Below are 27,117 nucleotides of genomic sequence, written 5' to 3' on the forward strand. Positions count from 1 at the left end.
TAACAAGAAGCCTAGAATGACTGTTTTATTTGGATTTGATTTGTGCTTTCTTCAGCTAGCTCTGTATTTCTTTCTTAAGTATGGCTAATTTTTTTAATAGGTATAAACGTAGACTTCTGTATTTACTGGTACGTATCCAAAAGTCAGGCAAAGATTTCATCTTGGTGTCCAATCTATAGTTGTGATATAATGTATATGATTGTCACAGACCAGGAAATCAAAGTGAGGAGGAGTGAGGACTTTGGGAGACCTTTACTGAGTCACATAACTTTTACCAGGAGATTTGTTTTTCAACTACATTCAACTTGAGTGATCAAAATTCTCCAGGGGCTGACGTTAAATGTGAGAGCTGCTGGTTCTGCCCATGTTAACAAAATGATCTGTAATAGTAGAGGTAACAGGAAATGTTGTGCCATGTAAGTAATTATTTAACCATTAGATGGGTCTCATCTTGACTACAAAAAGTACCAACTTCAATGAAATCTCAACTAGATACAGAAATGTTTGAGAAAGCATCATGCTCAATGTGAGCTGTATCTTTATACAGAAGCATCCCCATGAAAGGGTCCCTGACAATCTCTTTCCACTGATTGCTTTTGAACTAGCAGAACCCATGTAAATAGTGCCTACAATAACACACAGCATCATGGTTCTGCCAAGTGGCAAGGGTTGAAGTTTGCTAAAAAGTCAAAAGACTTGAGGCAGGGACTGATGTCTGAATGATAGCACTGGTGTCTCTCATTAAGGAAGTCCAGTTTGGAGCCTAGTAGGGGGATTTTGCTGCTTTTATCATGAAACTTCAGCTGCCTGGAGAGAGCCAGGGACAGGAAGCCAAGCTACATAATAAAAAATGAGTCAGGCAAGAGTCTGTGAAGGGAAATGAAGCAGCTCTGCGATTCATGCCAGCTCCAGCAGCTGCTCCGTTCTGATACCTGTCCATGTAGCCAGGCCATCTGGGTGACAGTGTCAGATGCTCTCCCCTAAGTCATCATAGTACACAGGTGACCTACTGGAAATGAAAAAAACTGGAAAATTCACAGTATGTCAGAACATTTTCTCCATGGAAACATTTAACTGTTTTAACAAAAGGGCAGACAAAAAGAGTGAGGCTTGCATCTGCATTTCTACGGTGGGTTTAATGATATTTGAGGCTTTTCTTCCTGATTAAAGCTCCAGAAACCAAATGGTCATTAGAAAGGTTCAGCAACTGTTAAAAAAAACCAACAAAAACACAAACCCAAACAACACACCACCAAAAAAACCCAAAACAACCAACCAACCCTCTTCAGCTTCCTAAATATGAAAAAAATCCGAAGCATCTTGAAGGCTTAGAAAGAAGAAAAGTAAAAAGATAGCCCAAAGTATTACCTATCCTGGTGAAAAACTCATCTATTCTAAGCTTGTCACATCTGAGAAGTCCAGATATGTGTCTCTTCTCCTTAAAGCATGAGGTTTCACATGTTCAGAACCGATTCCCTCATGCTTCATAAAATTTTTGAAGCAGAAAAAAATGTAATGGTAAAAAAAGCTGTTGTAAATTGAAAATTTGAACAGAAAAATAAATAGATTCAGGTCAAGCTTTCATTTTGATTTTGACACTTCTTCATTTTTAAAACACATTTCCTTATAAATAGCTTACATTTTGAAATGAAAGTTGATTTAAAAATTGAAAATCAGATTTCCTCATTTAAGGAAGTCTTAGAGGATTAAAAAAATTCAAAGTTTTGAGAAATTAAGGGTGAAGAAAATTGTCAAAACTGATCCTTTCTTTTGATGAATATAATTACAAATATGAATAAATCAACATTTTCTACTGAAATACATTTCAGAAAAATACCCAACCAGGTGTGACAGGCATAGAAAAGATCACCATTTATGTTTTACTGAATATATTTGATTGCATAGGGGTAGCATGTCACTGTCAGTTTCTCCAAAATGAACATCTAGATTTATTTGCATTGACAAACAGCTGAACTGAGATATTAGGTCTCAGCAATAAACTTGGTCTTCTACAAGCTCTTTAAATAACAAAAGATTTTTCTCCTTTCAGATTCCATGCATTGAAATAAATACAAAATGAACAGTGTGTGTAACTCCTGCAGTGGGAGATAAGTACTATGACAAAAAACTCCTGTCATAGGTTATACAGCTTTTACCTTCTTTTCTTTCCCTATAATACTGTATTTCCATAATTCTCTCTGACCTCATCATCTTCTTCTACTTTCCTATTTCTTTTGCTGTTGAAACATCTGAGCAGACCTATAATTTATGGCTTTGTACCTCTTATCTTACAAGTTTCTTGCCTCTCCTAACAGATCCTTAGATATAATACTTTACTGTCCACAGATATTTATGTGCACAGTATGTAACTAATACAAGATGTAGAGTATTTCTTAAGTCAGGTTACGTCTGAGAATGAGAAAAAGAGATCCTCTATTCTTATGCAGAATTGGATTTACATTTGTCTGTGGACCAGTGGGTGCATGGTGTTCTCAGGCCCCCATATCCCCTGATTCTGAGTATTTCATACATTTGGTGAATTCAACAGTATTTAGATCCAGTTTCAGATATTAGTCGACACAAAAACCCCTCGTTTAATTTCATGCTAGCAAGTCTTCTTCTTACTGAATTGGAATGCATAAAGCATAATAAAAATGACCCATTAAATCATCTAGAGCAATCTTGTGCATCTATCAGACATATGCAGCTTGATTTCCCTCTGACTTGTCCTCCTCTTGAAAAGAGGAATCTCAGTGATTTCAGCAGATTAATCTTGATTAGCACTCATTAACTTACCACATATTGTATTTAGTTTAATGTATTTAGCCATTTCAGAACACAATGGCTGTCAGCTCTCCCCACAGACAAAAAGGACAGGGAAGATTCACATCACCCCTTGGAGATGGGGGTCTCTCCATGCTCTTTAGGGTGAGAAGAGGAGCTCCCAAACCTCCACTTTCATGGGCTGTATTGGCAGATTTCCATTCATAGACTAAAATAGGAATTTAGACATCCTGCTTACATGTATAAACCTACAAGGAGATGCCTACATTTAGTTGTCTGCATTTTATGCTGAATATTAGCAGAATTGGATGCACACTACAGTCTCTCACTCTGTACACAACTAGGGTGAGATGGATCCTCCTTTCACATGAAATACAAGGAGCTCCACAAAGCTTGTCTCTGCATATCTTCACCAACTCCCTGAAGTTCATTTAATGATAACAAAGGCCCATATAGCTGCTCCCAAATGTGAAGGAATTGACTTGATTCAGCATTGCAGTTTGTTGTTTCCTCAGTACTGTGCCCCAGGCTGCAATGCAATCATTACTGCTGTACTAAATTTCAAGCTAGATATTATATCAACAAAAGATAAAGGCTATCATGCAGAAAAACATCAAACTAAATTTAGTGTGTATTCATTTTACCAACAAACACACTGTAAACCCTTTCTTTCTTTTGTTTCAATATTGTCAAACATGTAAAGTGCAGATAAAAATCAAAATTGGTACCAAAGAGGAGAAAGACGAGGCAAAACTTGACGGAGCACAAAGCCATATCCATTGGTATTTTGCTTTAGACTCCCAACAGCAATAATCTGCTCTGAACAAGATGATAATTTACAGAGAAGGATGACTGTGAAGTACCACAAACCTGATGGAAAGCCACGCTGAATAAGGAGGAGAACTTGCCAGGGATATCTCCCTGCACCATCAGGCTTGGACCAATTCTGTCTGTATCTTTCTATAAAATCCATTTTTATGCCAGGCCCTGTAAGAGGAGACACAAGAAAGTTTTCCAAGTCTGAATCTTGAAAACAGCAGAATGGGTATCCTATTTACAGATATTGCCCCAAAGACATAGTGTGATCCCCATCAGCCCCCATACCCAAGGAATAGTTTTGGTCATGGAAGCAATAACCTGACTGCTGTCACTGGAAGGCTAACCTATTGTCCAGTTTTCAGAAGCATATCATACCCTATAGAGAAGGATTTATTGGTTGAACTAGAAATGTGTCCCATGTCTTTTCTTCCTGGCATGCAGTACAGCTTTGTTTATTTTTTCCAATTTTTTGTGTCTTGACAAGCCTAGGACTGAGAGGCTTTTCTAGTTGTACAGAGCAAGAATTTGTATCTGGGATACTGCATCTGCAAAGATTAATGCCTTTTAATTTAACATGGAGAAATAGCTCATTTCTCCTGGGATTCATGGCTTTGCAGCAAATGGCATAGTAACCCTCATTTGTGAAAATGATGTCTTAAAGCAACTATACCACTTCACAATGTCATTTTAAATGATATAGCTATTTCAAACATTAAGCCCAACTCCAAATGGTGTTAGCAGCAAATTTTAATAGGGGTCAAGTGGTTTCATTTCAAGATTTGCCCTGCATTAATTTATCTTAACTTTCTTGCTTCAGTACAACTTGTAAAACTTCTGAGGCCATGTAGTTCGCAGCAGTGGGTATTACTGGATAATCTGATGCAGTTAAAAGAGTAATAAAAGCTAACAGTTTCCTAGAAAAGAGGGAGCAAAGTGTCAGCTATATTAACATGAAATACTACCAAATATAAAGGATCTATTTAATTTCAGTGTCTCCATTTTGTTACGTTAAAAAAGAAAAAAAATCTCCTTTCAATACTATTATGACAAAACCTCCTGTGTTTCCAGACATTCAGAGAGAATATCCTCGTCCTCAAATATTAATTGTAGTGATAATAAACTGAGAAAACACTCTTCCTGGAATGCCCTGTCTATATTGGGTAGAGGGACAGGCTCTGGTAGAAGGGTCAAATGACATGCTAAAGGATGACCATCAAGTCAATATAGACAGTCAGACAGGAATCCCCAACGTGCGAGCAGGCAACTACAACTTTGTACAAGGCAGAGCACAGGGCCATAAAACAAGTCACAGTTGTAAGGATGAATCAGGGTGTAGAGCTCCCCTGCACGGGTAGCAGAAAAAAAAAAAAAAAAAAATCTTCCTCTCCCTATTTTGCTAAGGGAATGGTTTTCTGGAAAGTGAATTGTGTGCTAGTGTGAGAATGAGAAGGAAATATTTTGAAACAATAAAACACCATTCCTGTATATCAAAGAATGCTTTCTGCTGTGCAGACCATGATTATATTTAACTCAGAGTTGAAATGCTGATGTCTTCTGCTGTGAGAACTTCTCAGGGTTATGAGTCTCAGCTCTGATCTTAGGGGATGAGGGCACTTCAGCACACGGGAGTGTTTGCGCCCAGCTCCATCATTTCCCCTGTTTCGCTCACTTCCTTATGATTTTTCTGTCCTGCATCACCTGGGAAAGGGGAAGGAGCAAATGAAATCTTGGCTCCTTTGTCTAATTCTTTCTGTTAACCCTAACGAAGGATCTGCTATTGCAATCTTTCCTTATGCAGCAGAGTCAAATTGCTTGGAGGTGTTTTCATCCTAGGCTATGAAAATTATTCCAGCCTTCATGGGCACAGTTCCAAATCTCTATTCCTCAATTTTGTGTGAAAATTAATCGAGCTGCCTTCTCGTCCCATTCCCCCATAGACAAGTGACTTCCTGTATGAGAAATATCCACTTATTTCAGGAGTTAGACAGCTTGCTTTATTAGTGCAGAGATGTGCTGTACAGGATCTTTCTTCCTGCTGTGCCTAATTTCTGAATCCAAGGGTATTATTAAGAAGGAGGAGTAAAAAAGATTAGGTGTGCTTTCATCTGCATACCCAAACGGTGCCAGTTCTCATTAGAAAGCAGCAAACATTTTCAAGAGAATTGCTCTTTATGGCTCCCCCCAAATCTTTGATCAAAGGTCTCAGAAATAAATTGATTCTGTGAACATCCATCTATTTGACATGCAAATTGTGCACTCAAAAAAAAAGATTTTAAGCCCCATACTTGTCATCTCAGTATAACACTTCATTCTTTCCTAATCCGTTTGAAAGAGCCTTGAATCTGACACAACGCATTTGAATTTACTTAAATTCTACATTGAATTGGTGCAGTAGCATGGTAAGTTAATAACATTGCAATTAATGAAAAATACTTTATAGTTCCATTTCTTCAGAAATTAATTGGTTTCCAATTCTTAACTATATTTAATTAAAAGACTGTACTTCTGTGCAGCTTGTGTGTGTTCAAGAAAGTTTTCTTGTACGTGGTGAGGAATAAATTTTAAACTGTATTTTTTAAATGTGATTTATATTCCTCATATATCTCACTCATTCAAGCACCAGCATTTACTGCTAACTATGTTCAGGATCCAGCTCACCCACAAATTGTCCTACCTGAAACCCTCAAAAAGCTGAAATATCTGAGTGGAAAGCCAAATACATTCCCATACAGCAGCCACTAGTTGCTAAAAGACAGTCAGACCTTTCCCCTCTGGCGATCTCTATAAGGTCCAGAGAGGCACTTTGTACCTGGGTCTGATCCCCAGGAATGGGTGTTAAACTTGACCGGAAGCATTTTGCATCAGCTTAAGGGTCTCTACTGGATAAAAACAGAAGTCCTTTCCACAGAGGTCCCGTAGCCTCACCTGGGGCAGTCCGGGCCATGCAAGAAATGCTGAATTAGCTCAACCTGCTGCTGCCCAGCTCTAACAGTGCAGAGAAGAAACTTAGGGCCTCACACCCCTTGCAATGCTTTCAGCTGCCCACCAAGTTGGGCACAGCCAGTGGGATCGCCGCTAGCTCCTTCTCCCAAGAAAGGCAAAGAATGGAAAAAGAATTCCCTTTCCTCCCAGTTTAAACATATAGGTCCTAGAAAGCAGCAAAACAAATAACACCCTTCTCTCTGCTCACATTTTATTTTTCAAGTAAAATGCCAGGTTTTTTTCAAGCATTTTAGAACATTTTTCTAGGAGGAATTTTCCAGTTAAAAAAAAAAAGCAGCAATAAATTGTGTCCTTGAAACTGACCCCAATAATGAGAAAGAGCCAGCTCCAGCAAAGCTCCCACCCGCTTTTCTTTTAAATACAGATCTTAACATAGTCGAACAAGTACCAGACCATTTTAAGATGTAAGTTAACTATAGTAAAACTGCAATAAAAGATGCATGATCCAAACACTGCTATAATCAATTCAAAACTGTAGAGCTACCTCTGAGTCTAAGCATAGCTGGTAAGCTCATAAAGACATCCATCTGAAGTTAAAAACATTTACATTTGAAAGCCACATTTTAAAAGTTTTTTAATCAGTTTGTGGAGACTGGTTTTTGACCTTTATCTTGAAATTTTGGAGAATCATGGTACTTATATCACAGATTATGACAGAAGATAGTCTGGGGTTGTTAATAATGGGTCATGAATACATAATGTTCATATTGATGATCTCATTCAGATGCATTCACTCTGTTCATTTTTGTTTCTTCAAGCTTCTGCTTCATGAAGTCATTCTCAAGAGAAATTAAATGGGAAAAGTTTGTAGTCTAAGATCTGATTATCCTGAAAGAAGACTAGCAAAGCTGGCACTTGGAAGTGTTAAGAACATTATTGTTATTACCATGGGATTAGTGTCTTTCAGCTAAAGAAATCCTCATAGTGAAAAAAAAAAGTGAAGGCTATCAAAAAAACCTTACAAAACCCAGAAAACAGAGCTAAATGACTGACAGCTAATTGACTTTTTGTTGTAAAGTGTTGCTGCAAATATCCCTAGACAGAAGAGCACTTAACCCAATCAAAATGTTGTGGCTAGCTATTATTTTGTCAAGAAGATACAAAATTTGGAGGAAATAACATACGGGCCTTTATAATTTGCTGAAATTCCATTACTGAAACTTGACAGCCTAAAAAAGTCAAATACTAAAGAATACTGTACATTGTGTACTAATACAGTACAAACGACTTTGCCGTAGAAGACTTTCCAAGGTTGCAGAATTATTTCTTGTTAACTATCTCTAATGCTCTGCAAATGACCTCTAACGTGACATAGAAAAACAACCTATTTATCCACGTGTATGAAACTGCAAAAAGGAGGCACATCTCCACTGAAAAAACCCCAAACATTGGGGTCCACAAGGCACAGAAGTTCAAGGAACATCACTATGAGCTTGTACAGCGAGACCAGTGAGTCAGTCGGGAACTGTAACGTTAAGCTTCTCAATGCAAAGGGCTGATAATCGTCAAGACCGCATTCATGCAGTGACTCCCTTTGTGTGCACCACCTTCATGCACAGACCCCTGCAGAAACACTGCCTCACTGACTATGGCCAAAAGATCTAAACCCATGGTCAGTGGCTCTTAGGGCCTCATTTTCTTCCTCTTAAAAATAATGTCCCTGATTTTCATCAAGCGTGGAGGCTGGAGTTTCTGCAAATCCTTTGCAGGGTGTCTCTTCATCGTGACCCAACCGCTGAGTCAGCACCAGTTCACTGGTTGCATTTGAAAACCCCACCCTAGTTCTGTAATGGGATCCCATACCTGCTATGTTATAAAAAGTTGCATGGGAGGTGTACATGTTTCAGGATAAATATGAATAACATCATGTACAGAAGCATGCTTCAGAAACAGCATAGAAGAAACAACATGGGGTCTAACACACCTTTAAGGCTGCTGAAGTACACAGACCTCTTTCTCACATTGTCACTGCCTTTCATGCCCTGTTTATGAGTGAAAGCTGTTGGGTGAAAGTATAATCACAGTTATATTTGTAATGCTGTGTATCCATCTAAACAATAATCTGATGATTATGACATATTATGTGAAAAGAATCTCATCTGCGTGTGCAAAAACAGAGCAGTGATTTTGGAGATTACTCCTGAAGTTTCAGCGTAATGTAAGCCCCACGTCTGTCTGACATTTGTGCTAAAATTGGAGAATGGAGAGGGCTGTCTAGCATTGTAGAATCAGAAAGCAAAGCTGCGTAGATGTGAAATGTCCTGTCTGCATCCAAATTCTACATCTGCGGGCAAAACTGCTTCAACTTTGAATTCTAAATATGCACAGTGAACTACTCATTCACAAATAGAAAATGCAGAGCTGCTTGCTAAAATTATCCAGTAATTTCAAGTAGTAAATATAAATAGGGAAGTAAATAGGGAAGAAACTTATTTTTTTTCCATGAAACAAAGCAAATAACTTTCTTCAATGACTTATCTGCTATTAATTATTCAGTGAACTGGACTGTTGTAGGGATATGTTAGTATGAGGTTTTCAGAGAAAACAGCTCAGAAAACAGCACAGTTCATCATATTGCAGAGCACTTATACTTGCTTGAGTCAAACAGGGGGAGATACTGCACTCTATTCAAGTAACATTTTAGAGGAGATGATAAAGGAATACTTCTTTTGGGTGATTTTGAATGCTTGGTTATGATTCTGATTGAGACCTACTTTAATTGCAGTAACAGAATTCCCCCCAACCTTTGTCTTTTTTGGTAGAGTGGTACCGAATTGTGCATAATGGCTCTAGACACATGATCAGGGCCATACAGTTCACATGACTAACCACAAACAGCTCAGCATTGTGCACTTTGTCTCCCGAGAGCTATTAACCAGCACTCTAGATGGACAGCCTTTTATGAGAATCCACCTACAAACAGATGTCTCCAAGGGTACTTTAAAATAACCTTTTGTAATTCTGTTCTTATTTCTCTGAACAGTAAAAAATTGCTTGACTGATTCTGTTTCTTCCATGCAAATTACAGGGCATTTAGGACACACTAAGAAAATTGTTACTTAAAATGCTGTGTAAAGAAGACTCTGATGTTCTGGATTTTTCTGAACATTTAGATAAGTGTTATATTTAGAACAAAAAATACTCAGGCAAAAGTCACTGACCTCTCAAAGTAAAACATATTGTTAAAAATACTGCAACATCCTTGCTAGCAAAGCAAGTGACCCAAGGTGAATTTTTTCCAAAGCCTGTATACTTAGAGATCTTTGCTTATCAAGGCAGAAAGATAACCAGCGGTGGCTTTGAGCTACTGCTGACTGATTTAATCACAATGATCTGTACTATAACTGGAGTGGAATACTACAAACCAGAGCACAAATGCAGAACAAAAATTGTCGTCAGTCCCCTCTGTGTTATTTCATTCTTCTAGAGGAGGAAGCAAGCCCATATTTAATCAGGTTCCTTAGCTTACTATGTGGTTACAATGAATAGTCATTATTAAGGATGCGTCCTGTCAAGGTCTAGTCCATTAACCTCTTGTAGATGCTTACATAGTGTGGGAAAAGATTCTCTAATATTGGGAAAGGCTGCGAAAGTGAGTCCGCAGCACCATGGTATTGACATTTGCTGTTTTTGCAGCAAACTGGAGGGCTTCTAAGATTTGTATGATCCTTGAGGGTTTCTTACTTCTGTAAAGCTCGCTCTCTGGGCTAAAGTAATGAAACATAAGATCTATCCACACCAGTAGAGCACAATTTTCGTAAGACACAGGTGCTCTGTGCATAGACTGGGACCTCACTGTGCCAGGTGCTGTACAGACAGGGAACAAAAAGAAATCCCTGTCCCAATCTGTCCAGTACAGCAGCTGAAAGAAATAATGCTCATGGTTCTTACCCTGATCTAGATAGGAACTGTCATGAAGTAAGGTTTGAGAAGTAAGGAGAACATTAAAATAATGTAGTGGTATGGGATAAAGACTTCACTTCCCATTACAGATCTGCCTGTGTGGAAACCTTGAAGCCTGTGCCCCCTAGAAAGGGAATTTACTTATGTATATCTATATTCAGTCAAATTTGTGTGATTTATACCAATTCTTTTAAGTCAATATTCCTTTCTATTTTTGGCTTGTTTTCCCCCATTTGCCTGACTTCTCCTTACCATGTTTTTTATTTCCTGACTGTTCTTAAGAATGCCAAAAAAAATGTCCTGAAAATGTTTTAGTATGCTACAAAATGCTATTTCTGGTGAATCAGCCACCATGACTTCTCTGGTCATGCTTTCTGACAGTCTTTGTGTCTTCAGACCCCTCCTGGACTTCCAACGGCTTTAGAAACTGCCTGTTGAACTCTAGAAAGCTAAGAACAGCTTACTTTTCCCAAAACAGACTTCCTGATGCTCCCAGCATGGTGCTTCTACAGAACAACACCTAGAAATCAAAGCGGGTTCTAATTCTTACTGTGATGTTACCAGAGGAGATGAACAGATGCTTTTAGGTTAGACTGACCTCTCTCCATTGGTTCATACTTGCCCAGATGGGTATCCATAGTTTAATTAATCTTTTATTGGTTCTTTGATAAGGGTTGTCTAAGCTATAAGCTTTGTGGCTCAGCCACAAAATGAGGAATATTTATGTATTCCACATTGTCCCAGTAAACATCACAGTCAATTCTACCAAAAAATTTAAATACAATCCTTGCCTCACAAGAAGGCACCTCTCCATGTACCTCCATTTTTCATGCATAAACTGAGTGATCTTCATGGAGGAACTGTAAGAATTTATTGCTCATCATCAGAAGCTTTAAAACTTCATGAGAATGTTTTTGTTCACATAAATTCATTATTGCCTGCTACCGCTACTTTATAGTTGGCTTATTTACATTGTAGTTACCAAAATGTTGGGTTTGGGGGATTTTTTGTGTACGAACACTTGGTATACAAGAAAGAAAATACATGTTTTATTTATGGATCTGCTAGTATACAGATAATTAGGAAGTACTGTGCTCACTAAAATTAAATTATAGAACTTGACTAAACTATATACCATCATTTGAAACAAATTAATTCATTCTCTGCCTGTCTTTGATTTTAATGTATTCAATTGCAATTTCTGTGTATAAACCTCTCATGTTTTATACATTCTGCAAATTCTTCTTTTTTTTTTTTTTAACATAGGCACCCATTGTGTAAGGGATTTCTATGCTTCCTTGTTCTTCTGGAAAAATTATATTGTCTGCTAGAGAAATAAAGTGACAGTTTTGAATTTAAAGCTAGTAGAGTTTCTCAAATAATCTCTGTGCTGTGTTCTGAATATATATATACACACATACCTACTGGCAACTTTTATCATACCTAGCCAAAATGACAGGCTTGGTGCATAACACAGTCGATGGGACAGGCAAGGATGGTGGAGAGACTTTCTTGACAGTTGTCATCAAGGCAGCTATCATTAGGACTTGGCTTTTGCTGTGTTAATAACACATACATAAGAATCACACCACAGCCAAGACCAAAGAAGAGCCCAATATTTAGGAAAATTAAGAATAGTAATTGGAAGACAAGCTGAATCTTGATAATAATTGATTTTTCTCCATCAGATGGTGCCTCCTAGAGCAGGTTACATAAAGTTAGAGCTCAGACTTTTCTCCGGCAGCTCATTATAGCCTTTACTCAAGGAAACAACCAATCTACCTGAGCTAGAGGGTTGTGGTTATACCCCCAATTTTGCCACTCACGTGAGTCATGAACTACATAGAGTATGGTTCAGTTTGGGACCTATGGTATAGTGGTTCTACAAAGTGTTTTAAAACTGGAGGTGAAAAAAAAAAAATCAATAAATAAGTCAAGAATGTGCAGATATTACTATGAAGAAATAACAAGAGAGATGTTATAACTGATAAGATCTAGATGCAATCAGAAGAATTATTGCATCTACTTACAAGTGAGGCAAAAAATGGGAGATTTTTTCTTCTACTAGGTATAGTGGGCATAAATGTGTTGTATAGTTTCGTAAACATCTTTTCTCCATCTTATGATCTGGATTTGACTTTGATTAAAATGTGTTTCTCTCATTCATCAGTTTGCTTTCCTTCCTCTGTTTATGGAACAGAGAATTCAGCTTGATTCCCACAGTAAACTGAACAGAGGGAATTTAGATTGATTTATTTGGGTCTCCCAATTGCAGAAATAAAATTGGCATTCCTCAGGGATAAATATTTAAGTATAACACATATAAAATGATCCAGTCCAATAAAAATCTGATATAACAACTATGATTAATGATTCCATACAGTTTGTGTTATGACTACATATTTTAGTGAAAGATAAATTTATTTTGATGTCCTGTACCTATTTCACCTAAGGCTTTGGAGAGGCTGATACCCTTGTTCATACCTTATTAAGGTATGATTTTCACTAGCACTGCATCTTTCAATGGTTAGTATAGTTATTACAGGGCTGGCTGTATTCTGGAATAGGTAATATGTATTAAATATATTCACAGCTAGGTCAAATGTGCATTACACCATGGAGTGCTGGAAACATAATGTCCCTTCAATTTGCTTTTTTCTGTGTTTGTGACAATGTGAATGCAAGAGAACATCTGGAGTATAAGGCACCGTTAATGACACCATCTATGGGAGAACACTTTGGGTTTTCATAGAATCATAGAATAGTTTGGGTTGGAATGGACCTTTAAACGTCATCTAGTCCAACTCCCCCTGCAATAAGCAGGGACATCTTTGACTAGATGTGTTTTCTTTTAAACACAAGGAATCCTGTCTGGCCTCCAGGGACGATTTACCAGTGCAACCCATCTGCCTGGTCAGCACTTCAGAGCGACTGGCCCTAGTTTTTGCAGCTGGAGGCTAACTCCCTTTCAAATGAAGCCCTTGGGTTTTATTCCAGGAGTTTTAAAAGGGAGGATATATCAGGAATAACAACAGGTAATCACCTACTGAATATTTATCATCTCAGTACCTACTGCCCTTTTTCCTGTGGACTCATCTCCAAAAGATGCTTTCTTGGCTCTTAACCACAGGCAAAACCTACCATATGGAGAGGGCAGTAGCATTATGTAATAAAGACAAAGGTCTTTAGAAAGACCTGATATTATGCTCCAAAACCATAACTGCTATAAATAACATCATGTAGATTCTATGTTTCCTCTGTTTCAGCAGTGTCCACACAATATTTACACACAGTATTTCCACACAGTTTACCAGCCAGAAGGGAGTTTTGCTTAACTTCTTGCAGAACGAACTCATTTAGGGACACACAAAAAAAAGAAAAAAAAAAAAAAAAAATCAAGCTGTATTTTTCTGCTTTAACTATCAGCAGCAGTACCAGTACAGTAGTCAGCTTTATCGGGTAGTTTGACTGACCAGGTTCATGAGTAAAGCAAAAGAGATAAAGAAGACCAAAGGTTAAGCAAGCTGAGTAAGCTCCTACCATGGGGCCACTTTGCCAAGGAGAATCACAAGTGAGCATATAAAACAATGAACCAGGCTCTCACTTGGTGCATTTGGTATTGGTGCCCGGGTTTCAGAGCTACATGGGCTTGCAGCCACTGAAGACCTGGCTCAGAATTTTTATTTTCTTGTGTGTAATCCATGCATGCACCGTGCTAAAAAGGATCCTTTTGTGACAGCTGGAATCAGATTGACATAGTTAGATGGCTGTAAAGGTGGACACTAGGAGTCCACTTGGCCCTCCAGATATTCTAAACTCCTGCTCTGAGCTGCCCAACTTCCCATCACAGGTTTGAGGTTAAAGCTATTCACTCACTTTAGCACAATCTTGTGAGGGTGATGGATGGAATTTGCTAAAGAAATTAAACCGTATACTGGTTTCTGCTTTTCTACTTCTAGAGTCATCACTTTATTTTAAGAACCTCCCAACATACCTTCAGCCACAGAAACAGCTTTACCTACCCAGCCACAGGGTTTGGCTTAGTGCTCTGGGTGTCTTGGTAATATTTCAGCTGCCAGCACAGAGCTGAACCAAAAGAGGCCATTAAAACACCTGGAAAGGAATTGGGGAAAACCACAGTGAAAATGAGAGTTGTGTCTCCCCTTGCCTCACCTTGTTATTTCACTGCCAGCTTTTACCATCTCTTCTAGAAAACTGTAACAGCTGAAGGCAACACATTACTGCTCAGTCTCACTCCTGTTTTTATATTAAAAAGCCAGTGTTTCAGTTACAGCAAAAGAGTAAACCTGATGGCAGATTTCAATGGGAATTGCTCTTGGCTCCGTTACAGCAAGATTTTATGTGCATAACTTTAAATACATGCATCATTCAGTTGATTTCAGTAGGACTCCTAAAGCGTAAGTACCTTGTTGAATCAGAGCCTTTATGCATCAGTGGCTACAGACTCAAGTACTGATATTCAAGTATCATCTGTGGTGAGTTGCTGGCTTTCAGATGTCAGGACCTCCCCCACTGGTAAATGTATCACACCCTTTACTGAGTTCTCAGTCCTACCATGCTGCTAGTGAACTCCCTCTAGAAATTTCTCCAGGCTTCAGCAAAAAAACTTATTCTGCAGAAAAACATACATCTTGTATTCACGGGGAATGAAATCTAGGATAGTCACTTAATGGGCAGCCCAAAGTCCCCACTCTGATTTTGTATAGTGAGAGAAGTGCTCTGGATTTGAGGGTCAGACTTTGAAAGCGTAAAGATTGGTCTGAGCTTTGCACCCAAGTTTGCAGCTGAGTCTAGTAAAGCATCTCCTGAAACATCCTCCCGTTGCACACTCCAGTTTTAGCTTCAATCCTATATGTGCAAAAAGTAAAGCTTATGGTTGCCTTTTTGCACTGTTAATTCTCATCTGTATGAACAAAGGTGGCAGCAACAGAGGATTAAAAGGTTGATTTATAAACCAGTCTATTAGTTCTATGTTACATAGCAAAGTCAGGACATGCAAATCAAAGCTGTTTGTTAGGAATCTACAGGAAAGATTTAAAATACAGTGGTACTATTTAAAATCCATTTTTGGATATGTTAATACTTTATTAGGAATGTAAATTTATATTAGGCTGTGCAAACCTTTTTTTCAGGTTATGCAAATTCATTTTAAGATATGTTAATATGGTTCCTCACATAGATCAGTAGAACATCTTAACCAAGTCTAATGTTAAAAATAATAATTTTAAAACTTCACGGTTACGTGTAAGGGTAGATTTTACAACTCAAAGATAAAGATTATATAATTGAAACTCTGACCTAGGTCCAGATTTGTAAAACAAGCATATTTAGCCGTGAAAGAATACATTTGACACTAAGCTGTTCTGTATCAGTCATAAAAGCGGTTATTCTCAATATTTTGCTTCTACTGTGTTGTCTCTTTGCTGGATACTTTTGAAACTGTTACTTAAAAACAACATTTATATACCAAAGTTTAATAAAGTTCTTAATTCCCCCTTTTCTCCGTCTTCCTTCTTGGTAAAACCTGGCTGTAAAACACAGATTTTGATCTCATGCTATACAGACTGCCTGGTAACAACAGCTTAAAACTCTGGGGGAAGAATATACTCAGATGAAGGTTCATCCCACTACTCTAGCAGTGTTTCTAGAGGTGGCAGGCATTCACAGCTGTGAAACTAAAACATTAAAGGTTTTGCTGCACTGAACCTTTACCTTTGTACATCTAAGAACTATCCCAGTTAGCAGAGTTAGTAGCTCCTCTGGACCCATTGAATCTCAGGCCAACTTTAATTTTATTCTCTTTTCAGCACTGGCAATGCTAAAATGCTGACCAAACATACCCCTTCTCCTCCCCTCCAAAGTGAATGTCTTAAAAGTTAGGGACTTCGGGATTCTTTCTATTTTTCATTTTGTTCTGAGTGTGGTGAGGTCTCAGGTCATATTTTTCACTTTTTCCTATTTACTAGAACATCTACTTTCTTACCCCTCAAAGAGCAGAGAGGTGGCTACTCATTGAAACTTGCACTGAAGTTTTAAGAATTGTACTAGTTAAGCAAGACTAAAGATACGTTAATGACTTATCAAGTCATTTTAGAAAAGACACAGTCACGCTTTCTGACAGAAATAACTCTCACAGTACCAAAAATCCAAATACCCTGAATTTTGGGAAAGTTCATATTTGAACTTAAAGTTTTTTCCCTGGAGCCAGTCCTCTACCTTTCCAATCTAAGTTATAAAAATATCATCTTAGATGAGATACAAACATAAGAAAAATGTGATGCAGTTCAGTCTGACATTCAAATGATTCATCAGATTACACTGATGGAAGTAAAAATCAGGGACTAAAGGGTCACATTCATTTGATATTCCAACCATGCAACAATATACAGGGCTTTTCCCCAAACTCTTTGCACCTCTTGGGACAGCAAAATTGTATGGGAAATTGTACAAGACTACATACATGGAAAACATTCATAACTTTCAGTTTATGATGGAAGTATCTAAAAAAAGGTGTTTCCTCAGACCTTAATGTGTTGCTGACTAAAACTAGAAGCAAGAAGTGCCCCAATATGCACAGTAATTAAATCCTACTTTTCAGCCTCTGGAAAGTTTTGTCTTCTTTTTGATTCTGACTTTGATCTAACATGATGGTTTTCCTTTCGTTTGGGATTTCTTCTCCCAGCTCTACGCTGTTATTCTGAAAATGCTAGCCTTTGTAATAATTATAGATATTTTTTCAGCTATTCAGTCACAGGAAGAGTTACTGGAATATCCAAGAAGGAGAAAACAAAAGCCTCCAGGACTCCTCAGTTGTCACCATCCTCTAAGGAGCCACAAGTCACAACCTACAGCAAAAGAAGTGCTTATCAAAAAAGGTGGGGGATCATTAATTCTGGATAGTTGCTAAAGAGGTAATGATTTATTCATGTGAAGCTCTCCTGAGAATTCTGTGTGCCCAAATGGCAAAGGTAATTGTCAAGCTTGTTATCTGGGGGATAAAGGCTGCTGTCAACTCTTTGTATGAGAGCTTCGGTTACAGTAAGCTGGCACCGCTCTGATCTCAAGGGAGCCGTTTTATTTAATGAGCAGAGAAGCCGCTTTCCTCATTTCCAGCTGAGGCTGAAAAAAGCCTGTACACGTTTCAACTGATAGTTTTGCCATTTGCCACAAAAAAAGCCATCACTCCTAGCTGTTACCACACACAGTCGTTTGAGCGATCACTCTCTCCCCTGTAATTTAGCATAGGAACCAGCCGCGATGCTGCCGTCCCCATTCCCAGGGCTTCGGCCAGGGACCGGCTACTGCACCGGCTCTCCCTTTACTGTCACTCTCCTAATGCAAAGCAGCACTGCAACTGCTTACATTGGCAGCCTTCACAGCAAATTAGCTGCCCTCTGTCAGGATAAGCTACTTTAATTTTGTTGCCAGAGGGGGAAAAAAGGTACTAATATGACAGAACAGCCTCATTGGATTTGACTTGATTTAAGAATTTGATCTCTTCCTCATCACTTTCCCATCCAATTAGCCTCTTCCTAACAATCGGGGTTTGAGCAGTGATTTTGCATCTGATAGTAAACAAGCTTGTTCATGCTCATCAGCAAAGTGACTGCCATAGAGGGTTAGGATGACAGTATTTATTAAACCAGTCACATGTGACTGTGGTATGGTGATGGCTGCAAGGGAGGGAATTGGTGTTTGATGTTTCAGGGTTTGCCCCAGGATCAGAGCAAAGCACTGATTGCTCCCCAAAGCTGATTTGTTCCAGTGTTAGTTATGGTTGTTTGAAAAGAAAGATCAGTCCTTATCTCCCATAATTATCTCCTCCCAGAGAGGAAGGTGTCTCCCTTGATGCCAAAAGTACACTCTAAGGTGTTGGGGAAAGAAACAGAATAGTGTCACCAAGTGCTATTCCTTAATACTGAAAGAATGACACTTAAGCTTAAAAAAAAAACAGTTGAAAGGAAGGATGAAAATTTGCTCTAAGAATGTGTATGCACATGGGGATATACACAGGTGAAAATGCACACGAACAATGTTCATTTTTGTTCAATTTCACTAGAAATCCTTACCATTTTGCTAATCCAACTTCGTGAGCAAAGCCTGTGACAGAATGGTAGTGAATGTTTGGCTTTGGACAGCAGGGTCTTTTGACTTGAGTTTAAAAATAATTTGTAATTGATTTCAAAGCAATACATTTGGATTAGGTTTTCTAGTTAGTTAATTTTTCACGTTTGCCTTCATTGCATCTTTAGCTCAAGCTAGCTCATTCTCCTGCAGACAACCCATTAGCACTGAAGTCAAAATGAACATGACAATCTCATAAAAAGCAGATATAATATAAAACTAATTAATGTGTCTCCATAATAAACTGATAACACCACTAGAGAAAATACTGAGAGAAAAGGGAGCCCTGACAATGCGTGTGGCAAGGAAAATACTTGTTGCACCTGGACCATTTCAAGATGGGGAACCAGCCCCGTCCTCCTCAATGCTCATTTTCTGTAGTAGAGTGCTCACAGAGAAATATTAAAAGCGAAAAAAGTTTCTGAAGAGTAAAAAGCGCTGTTTTAACTTGGTTTAAAATAAAGGGGCTGTGGGCTGCTTCTGCCCTGGAAGAAAATATCTTTCATGATTTAGACTTAAACAAAGTTTCTTGAACTCTAAATTTGAAACAGCACATTTAAAGGCAGGTGGGTGGATGGGTGTGGAGGTGGGAAAGTGAAAAGACAAAGGGAAGAGAGCAGGGGAGAGCTCTTGGGAATCTGTTCACGGAGAGCTCTCAGAAATTTTTGAAGTTGAGGAGATATTATGTTAATATAAGTTCTAATTGCTAGGCAATAAACAACACCCACCTGCTGACTAAAAGTCAGGACCAAACTTATCTCTAAATCTGCTTTGAAACAATGTCAGTCAGCGCTATTATCACAAACAGATTGAACCCTTTCTTTCAGTGTTAAAATAAAAATAATCCAGGATTTTTAATTACCTGAAGTTAGAGACCTCAGGTACTAAAAAAACCAAATAAAACACCAACCAAGCTGGTAGTAGGAGGCAAGAGCTGCAGTTAGTTGTGACTGTTTGTGAGCCAATTATTAAACCCTAGAACTGCATCCACGCACTGGTAACGGACGTGCAGCAGTGCGGAGACCAGGTGAGACCAGGAGTGTGCACAGCAGTGAGCAATAACATGGTTAAATCTCCCCCAAGCAGTGTTTCCCACCCAGAAAGCAGGAGGGGAGGAAGCGAGGTGCTCCTGGCAGCCCAGGCACCCTCTGCGTGGGCAGGAGTTTGCATTTCCATCCACAGGCAGGAAAGCCCCCGTAGATGCCTGTTGCGTGTGCCAACAGGAGGTTTTGACCATGCAGTAACTGCCTACACATTTTGTGAAGCTCAGGCATTGGATGAAGTCTTGAGGATCTGACAACTGCTAATATCACTAATGCCGATATGCAAAACAAAATCACGCATTAATGGCAACATTTGAAAGGAATGGTTATTCCTATTATTAGTAATGTATCAGGCTGAAAAAGTTTCTAGGGATTTAAAGTGTCTTGTCTGCAAGCAGGATGGTCTCTACACACAAGAATATACTGCTATCCAAAACACTCACAGTAACTTTGGAAAACTAAAAGCAGAAAAACAACCCCAAAAACCAACGAACCAACTACTGTGGGGAAACAGCTCTTGATGTATTTAACCTTTGCCTTCCCTTGACGAGTGGCCTACAATGGGTAGGTTTCTACCCACGTACTCCATATATATTATGGACCCTAAACCAGGAAATAGTAAATCACAACTAAGACAGGAAGCAATTCTGAACAGAAACAAGGTAAAGCAACCTTGGTTTCAAATAAAAGAGATTACTTCAGATTCACCTTTTCATTACATTAAACCAAAAGAATTAAGAGAAAAACCTTCTGAGTTAACAAAATGCATCAGCATTTTGAAATTTAGTGTTTGGTCAACTAATGTCCAACCCTTACCCTTATCTTTGCTTGCAGGGTTGTCAGCCCTCTGTAAGATGCAGCAAAACAGGCCTCCTTTGCTTCAGATATCAGATCTTGGACAGCAAGATAAAAGGAGTCCTGAACCCTCTGCTTGCTTAGAGTAAGGCAAATGGATAGATGTATCAACATATAATTAAAACTCCATCTAATTCTAATATTCAGTAAAATGCTATGGAGTTTTGACTTGATCCGTTATTGAGTTGGAAGGGCAATGCTTAATCCTAGTATTAGTTTTGGCCACTGAGTTTCTCTCTATTCAGAAAACAGACTTTATGCCTTTATTTAAAGAATCCTCTTTCTATGCAAATGCAACTCCTCTGAGAGAGGAGAAAGCACAGGGAACACAAGTTGATTTAAAACAGGCTATTCAATATTTTCCTAAAAAACAGCAATCACAGTTGTTTAAATAAGATTCTCAAAGTTAAAGTCCATGGGACTTATGTACCCAAGTACACCAGACCTCTGAGAATTTGAATCAAAATACATCACTGAGCTTTTCTCTGCCTTCACTGAATGTGAATGAGAACATGAATTAATACAAATGTCACAGCCACACGGCCAGTCACTGTCAGGAATAACAAGTTTAGTTTACGAGATCCATCAGTGTTGTTGTGCAGCTGAGTCACACCTGTCTGGAGGATAAATGGAATTATGATTTAGCAGACAGAATTAGGAGCTACATGCTTTTCATGGAGTAAAAGGATGACCCAGCAGTGATGAAGCCATCTTTGGACTTGGGAAAATTGAATTCATCTCTCTGATCTACCCCAGCCCTCTTGCACAATCTTGTGAAAGACACCGAGGGTTCTTCCTTCCTCTTAGGAGTGTTATGAGAACAAATACATTATAAACTCAGAGGCACTCTGGTACCACTGCAGAGGGAACCAGAAAAGTACATAAGTTCTTGCTGCCATTATGGAAAGGAGCTTGGAAAGCTATTTCATGTTTAATTCTCGATGTGGACAACATTTCACAGCAAGAATACATTTATGCAAGTTTTCTTAGCCAATTTTGGGAGTGGATTAAGTGAAACCTGTGTACAGGATGACAGTATCCTTGTAGGAAGCTAATGTGAAATAGTTACTTTGCTTTAAATTCATGTTCTACCTTGTTCTGCAATAGCTTTCCTGTGTAGATAAACCATAAAAGAGAAAGAAATGGGCAATATCTATTAAGTAATTTTTCTAATAACCAGTTTAGCCATTATCCATCATCGAATTGGGGGTTACCTTTTGTCCTATTAGGATAAACAAAAAAGAATCACGTGGTAAAAAAATCACCACAAAAGGCAATCAATTGACAGATGGAGGGAAAACATATTTTAAAACAATATATTTGAGAAGGATCGTGGAAATGTACACTTCTGTCTCATTTTGGACAGTGAAGCATAATCTATTGGGGCTCCCACAGGACATTTAAGTATCATCTAGCAGAAGGGCTAAAATGGAGTTTGTGGAGAAAAGCAGGTAGTCAAAGAAAGCAGATGCTAAACTGAAATCTGGAATATTCTCAGCAACCAACCTAATAGAGAAATATAACTCATAGAAAATCATACAGCTGAAGCAGGAACAATTGAAAAGCAACGACAATTATGTGCTCCCAGAGCAGCAGAAGGTAAAAGTACAAAAGTAGTTGTGAAGCTATAAGCTAGTAATAGTAAAGGTTGTTAGATACAGCATGGTTATTTCCTTTCATTTCAGTCCCAGCTGAAGTTATTTTTCTATTTATAAAAGATACTTGGCTTGTTATAATAGACATTTCTTGTGTTTATACATCTCTCACTAGAAGCTGAAGAGTGCATTTCTATGAGAAATATATATAACCTCGGATTCTTCAAGAAAACTATCTTTATATTATACCCATTAGGGATTAATTTATGCACTTAAAACCACTAAGTGCCTAAAGATGCAGACAGAGGTTTCCTGATTGCTCCCACTGATTTCAATAGACTAGGCATTTATCAGCAGTATTGGCTACCTCATTGCTTGTATAAATTTGGCCCAGCTACTTGGGATTGTTTTTTAAGACACAAAAGACTCTTCTTATGCTGAAAATAATTCTCACCCAAAGAATTTGCTGCTTTTCTCAGCATATAGGGGGAAGATCCCTCACTTCCTGTTCCATTCTGATTCTAAAAGAGGCAGCAGCAGCATGACAAAAGGAATACTGCTGGAGTGTCTATCAAACAACCCTGGAGCTGCTAATTCCAGCTGCATGGTCGGGCTTGAAAGCTGGCAGGGAGCATCTTTGACTTTCCAAAGTGGAATACATGTTTTCACACACACAGCGATGCAGTTACCCCTGCAAGCACAGCCCCAAGAGCTATGAACTTCCACTCTTTATCAAGTTGGACATGCCAAAAATATTAAAGACTTTCAATCTGACAGCTTTATTTGGGTGCATATAGGCTTGTCCCTTACTATTGATAAGTACCTGCCCTGCTGCTTGGCTAGTAGAGTATGCCATAATGTTTATTGCAGGGGGATGACCAAGAGCTAATTATACACCAGAACACTTCACCTCTGTAGTCTGTTCCTGCTTCAGTCTAATAACTTTTTTTATTTATGCCATATGAAATGAACAGGTCATGAATAGTTCCCAGAGTTTGCATAGCAGTCCCAGTTTACCTTCTGGAGACAATGAAGATTGGCTAGTATTGGAAAAATACAGTGAATTGGTGCCTTCACTTGCTTGCAGTGAAGGTACTGTGGAGCTACTGTGCGGAGCTCATTGAGGAAATCAGTGCAGAAGCCCCAAAGCATTTAAAGTTTATACATCTGAGCTTAAGCTAGCAGTATTCCCTGCTTCTCAAAGTGAGTGCATGAACCCTGGGACGAGGAACAAAGCCTCTTAGATTTGCTTGGGATGCTTCCTGTTAACAGACTAATGGGTCCATGGTTGCAAGATCAGGGAGCTGCTTTGTGATATTTCTAAGAGTACTTTACAAATTAGGCATCTGAGTCTTGTTAGAAATATTCCCTTACATCACCCTTCCCCACCTCACACTTGTGCTTGGAAGCAGCCAGCTACAACCTGGCCCCTAAATACACTGTTACCCCCTAGGTGGTCTTAAGGGCTGGATCTGAAGGACAGCTTGAAAAGCCACTTTTCAGCCTGTAAACTTCTTGTAATTAAACAGGAAATTTCTTGTTCTTGTGCTGTTACTCTGGCACCTTTCACAAACACTAACTGCAAATTCGAAGAGTAAAGTGAATGGAAGAACAGAAGAGTGTGTCAATGTTACATCCATCTGCATTGGGGCAGTCAGCAGAGGGATGGTAGCTCCTCTTGCTCTCTCTATGTTGCACTGCTAGGACACCTCAACTATTCCCATTAAGCTGTGCAGAGATAAACGGATGGAAGTGTCACATCACATCCAACTCAGGAGCTAGCACTTCTCCAAACATGAATCTTTTTCCTTTTTAAATTGTTTATTACTGTTTTCTCATTTTCTCTCAATTGCATGGGTTAATTTATTAGCCTTCCCACAGATACATCAGCAGACTGAAGGAAAGTTTGCTGACATTTGAATCAGCTGCCTTCCTACCTAATTGTCATGTCCTCTGGCAGGTGATAACTTCAAAGTCAAAGCACAACTGAGAGCAGTGTGATGATCCATGACACAGAGGAGTGCAAACAGTGTACAGTCTTAGTTTCTTGGGTGAATAAAGCAAGCGTCCCACGTACAAATCAGTTTGCAAGACTGAATTTTTGCAAGGGGGTTGCATCAAGTCCTGTCTTGGAGATCTAATCCTCCCTGCTTCAGGGTTTTCTTTAAATCCTTTCTTTAAAGTCATGCTTCTGTTTTACATTAATTGAAAACATGAGGACTGGTGTCCTTAAGTGTACTTGATATTTATTAAATTCATTAAATGATGAACGGGAAGGTACCAAAATGTCTAGCCAATGTATCTATTCTGTTTGGAGCATCTGCTGTTTCAATATTATAAAATAATAACAGTAGAGTCATTGAGGCATGTTTCAGCAATTGCTCTTTGGAACTCACAATTGCAAGCTGCTATGGAGGCACACAGCTTACTTAAGCTTAAAATAGGATGACACATTTCTACGACTAAGAATAGTATCATTAATCATAATAGCAAGGATTAAAATACAAGGACTCCTAGTCCTCACAGTCCAGGTCATTGGCTACTCCCTGAATGGGTAAAGGATTTTTTTTTTTTTTTTTACCATTATTGCACACTCAAAATTCTGGCTACTGCACCGAGCTGTAGTTTCTGGCTTCCATTACACATAACTAGGCGCAGTGTTTACACCATAATAGTTTAAAGTATATCTTTATGCCAGTTCTCATTGCCAGCTCATTTTTACTTTCTTTTCAGCTACTCTGTGAAAAAGATTAAAATATTTTGTAATGAGAAAGCAGGATTTCAGAATACGAAACTCCTGTACAGCCTAGATTCAAAACAACCTCCCACCACAGCACACCAGCAAGAAGCCCTCAGAGACTCAGTTTGGGAAAACGGAGGGGGGAATAAAGCATAGAAGGGAGCTGGAACCACACAAGCTTGTAGGAAGAAGTAAGTTCAGAAATATTTAATACCCAGTAAATAATTGGAAACTTAAGCTTTTCTGGTCCCAGTTAAACCAGAAGAAGTCTGGAGTGACTCTACTAGTTTAGCAATGGCACCCTTTCAACCAGTGGAAAGGAACACAGAAGAAACAAGAGCAGCTTTTCCAGAGCTACGTGAGCTCATATACAGGAACTGCTTTCACACTCACATTTCCAAATCCTCATAGTTGTGACCAGGAATCCCTAAAACTGAATATTTCTCTTCCACTAACCTTTTCTGGAAGCATTAAGCACTTGCATTTCTAAGCTGATGCTTATTGTTTGTTATTATCATTAATTATGGCTTGGCATGGAGTTTATGTTAATTTTGTTGATTGCAGATTTTTGCATTTACAGATTATCTAACTGTACTTGCATCATGGTGATTACCGGTTGGAAAAGGGCCCTGACTGCTCTCCCGCTGGCTGAAGCTGCCCTGCAGGCAGGTACTCTCTGTGATTTGTCCCTTAGGATGCTGCTGGGGTACACAGCTGCTCCCTTCCTGCCCATGCCCCCCATATCCACCCAAAGGCCACTTTTAGTCCATATTATCTTAACTATGACACTTTACTCTCAAGGTTCAAAAAAATAAATAGTGATAATAAATGAAAAAGCAGTAGATAAATAACCGAAATTAAAATACTGAAAAAAAAATCTCAGCATGCTTTGTTTATTTTAACTTACCTCCCTTTTCTCCATTAAACACCAACACCACAAAAAAATCCTCAGTTTTTCAATATGCCTGTTTAAATGAGCTATTTCGTGTTTTAGTTTCTTCCCTATATTTCTTGCTATCTCCACATTATTTCCAGACAAATTCAGGGAAGCTTTTAAATCAAGGCTTTAACTGCTCACACGTGCCCCTTGTTAATACTACCTCCATCAAGCCTATGCTTCTTTAAAAGGTCTTAAGACTGTAGTAAAACTGTTTAGTGTAAATTAGAGAGTCATTTTCTTGTTAAAATCCTGGGCTGAAGAGAGAAATTATTTTAGGAATTGAGAAAAGAAACAGGCAGCAAGAAAGTGATAGAATATAATGTCATGCCTATTCTTTCAATCTCACTTTGCTTTGTCTTCTGTTTACATTCTTATGGATGGGTAGACTAGTTGCTATGCATAGAGCTAATGAGTTAAGAAGGACTAATAGAGAAAATGAAAATACCCACTCTGAAATAACTGAGGGTTTAGTATTAGAATAGAGAATTTAGGTGAACCAGAATCTCTTCACAGCAGGTCAGTTCATACACTGCTGTAAATGCTCCTGCTTAGGTAGGAAGAACAGTTTTCCTCATCTCTAATGGTAGTTCATACCTGAGAGACCAGAATCAAAGGCTTTACATGATCACAACAAAAAGAGTAAATACCTTCCTTTTCTCTTGGCTCCAATAATACAAAATGAGTTAAGATTTCAATCAAACCAAAACACTTCAACATAGCTTCTGAGGTTTGACATTTGTTCACTGTTCAAGAAATAAAGCATGTATGGGATATAGACATATCTCTCTCTCTCTCCATGGTCATATTACCTGTAGGCAAACTGAAACATTTAGAAAGAGCTTAGAGGAATGATTCATATTCATAACATATAGTAACAGGAACTGACCTGATAGATGATAATTTCTCCTGTATGCCCATCTCATTCAGCTTGCTGTTACTGCACATTAGGCAATCAAGTTTCTGAAGCCAGGAAATCTGTTCTTAAGTAAGAGTTAACACACAAATCACTTCTAGACAGTTCAAAACACTGAATTTATCAGATGAGAGGTCTCCTCCAAGTCCTCCTCCTTACAGACAGAGCTTTACTTTCACTTAGTACCCAGGTGTTTTAAATATTAGATAAGCGAAGACAGACAGAGAAGTAGCCCAGCTGTATTTAAAGACCTCTCCTGTAAAGGTGTTGTTAGACCAACTCGGCAAAGCACTGGGTGTATACAGCTTTGATGTTTTGACTGGCTCTTGGGGCTGAAATTGATGCCTATTAACTTCAAAAAGTCCTCTGCTGAAGAG

The 27,117-nt window shown here is 38.6% G+C and overlaps 1 long non-coding RNA gene across 2 annotated transcripts; it reads right to left on the reverse strand.

Annotated features, from left to right (window-relative positions):
- Positions 1–26,867, reverse strand: LOC127022067 (uncharacterized). Of its 2 annotated transcripts, none has more exons than XR_007767293.1 (4): positions 26,714–26,867; positions 14,504–14,622; positions 3,655–3,771; positions 1–1,009 (listed from the first exon to the last, which is right to left on the reverse strand). It is a non-coding gene; the product is annotated as an uncharacterized LOC127022067 (long non-coding RNA). The 2 variants fall into 2 exon arrangements; XR_007767292.1 differs by having other exon boundaries at positions 1–1,025.
- Positions 26,868–27,117: the final 250 nt, after the last annotated feature.

This window comes from Gymnogyps californianus, chromosome 14 (genome assembly GCF_018139145.2).
Source record: "Gymnogyps californianus isolate 813 chromosome 14, ASM1813914v2, whole genome shotgun sequence".
Taxonomy (NCBI): domain Eukaryota; kingdom Metazoa; phylum Chordata; class Aves; order Accipitriformes; family Cathartidae; genus Gymnogyps; species Gymnogyps californianus.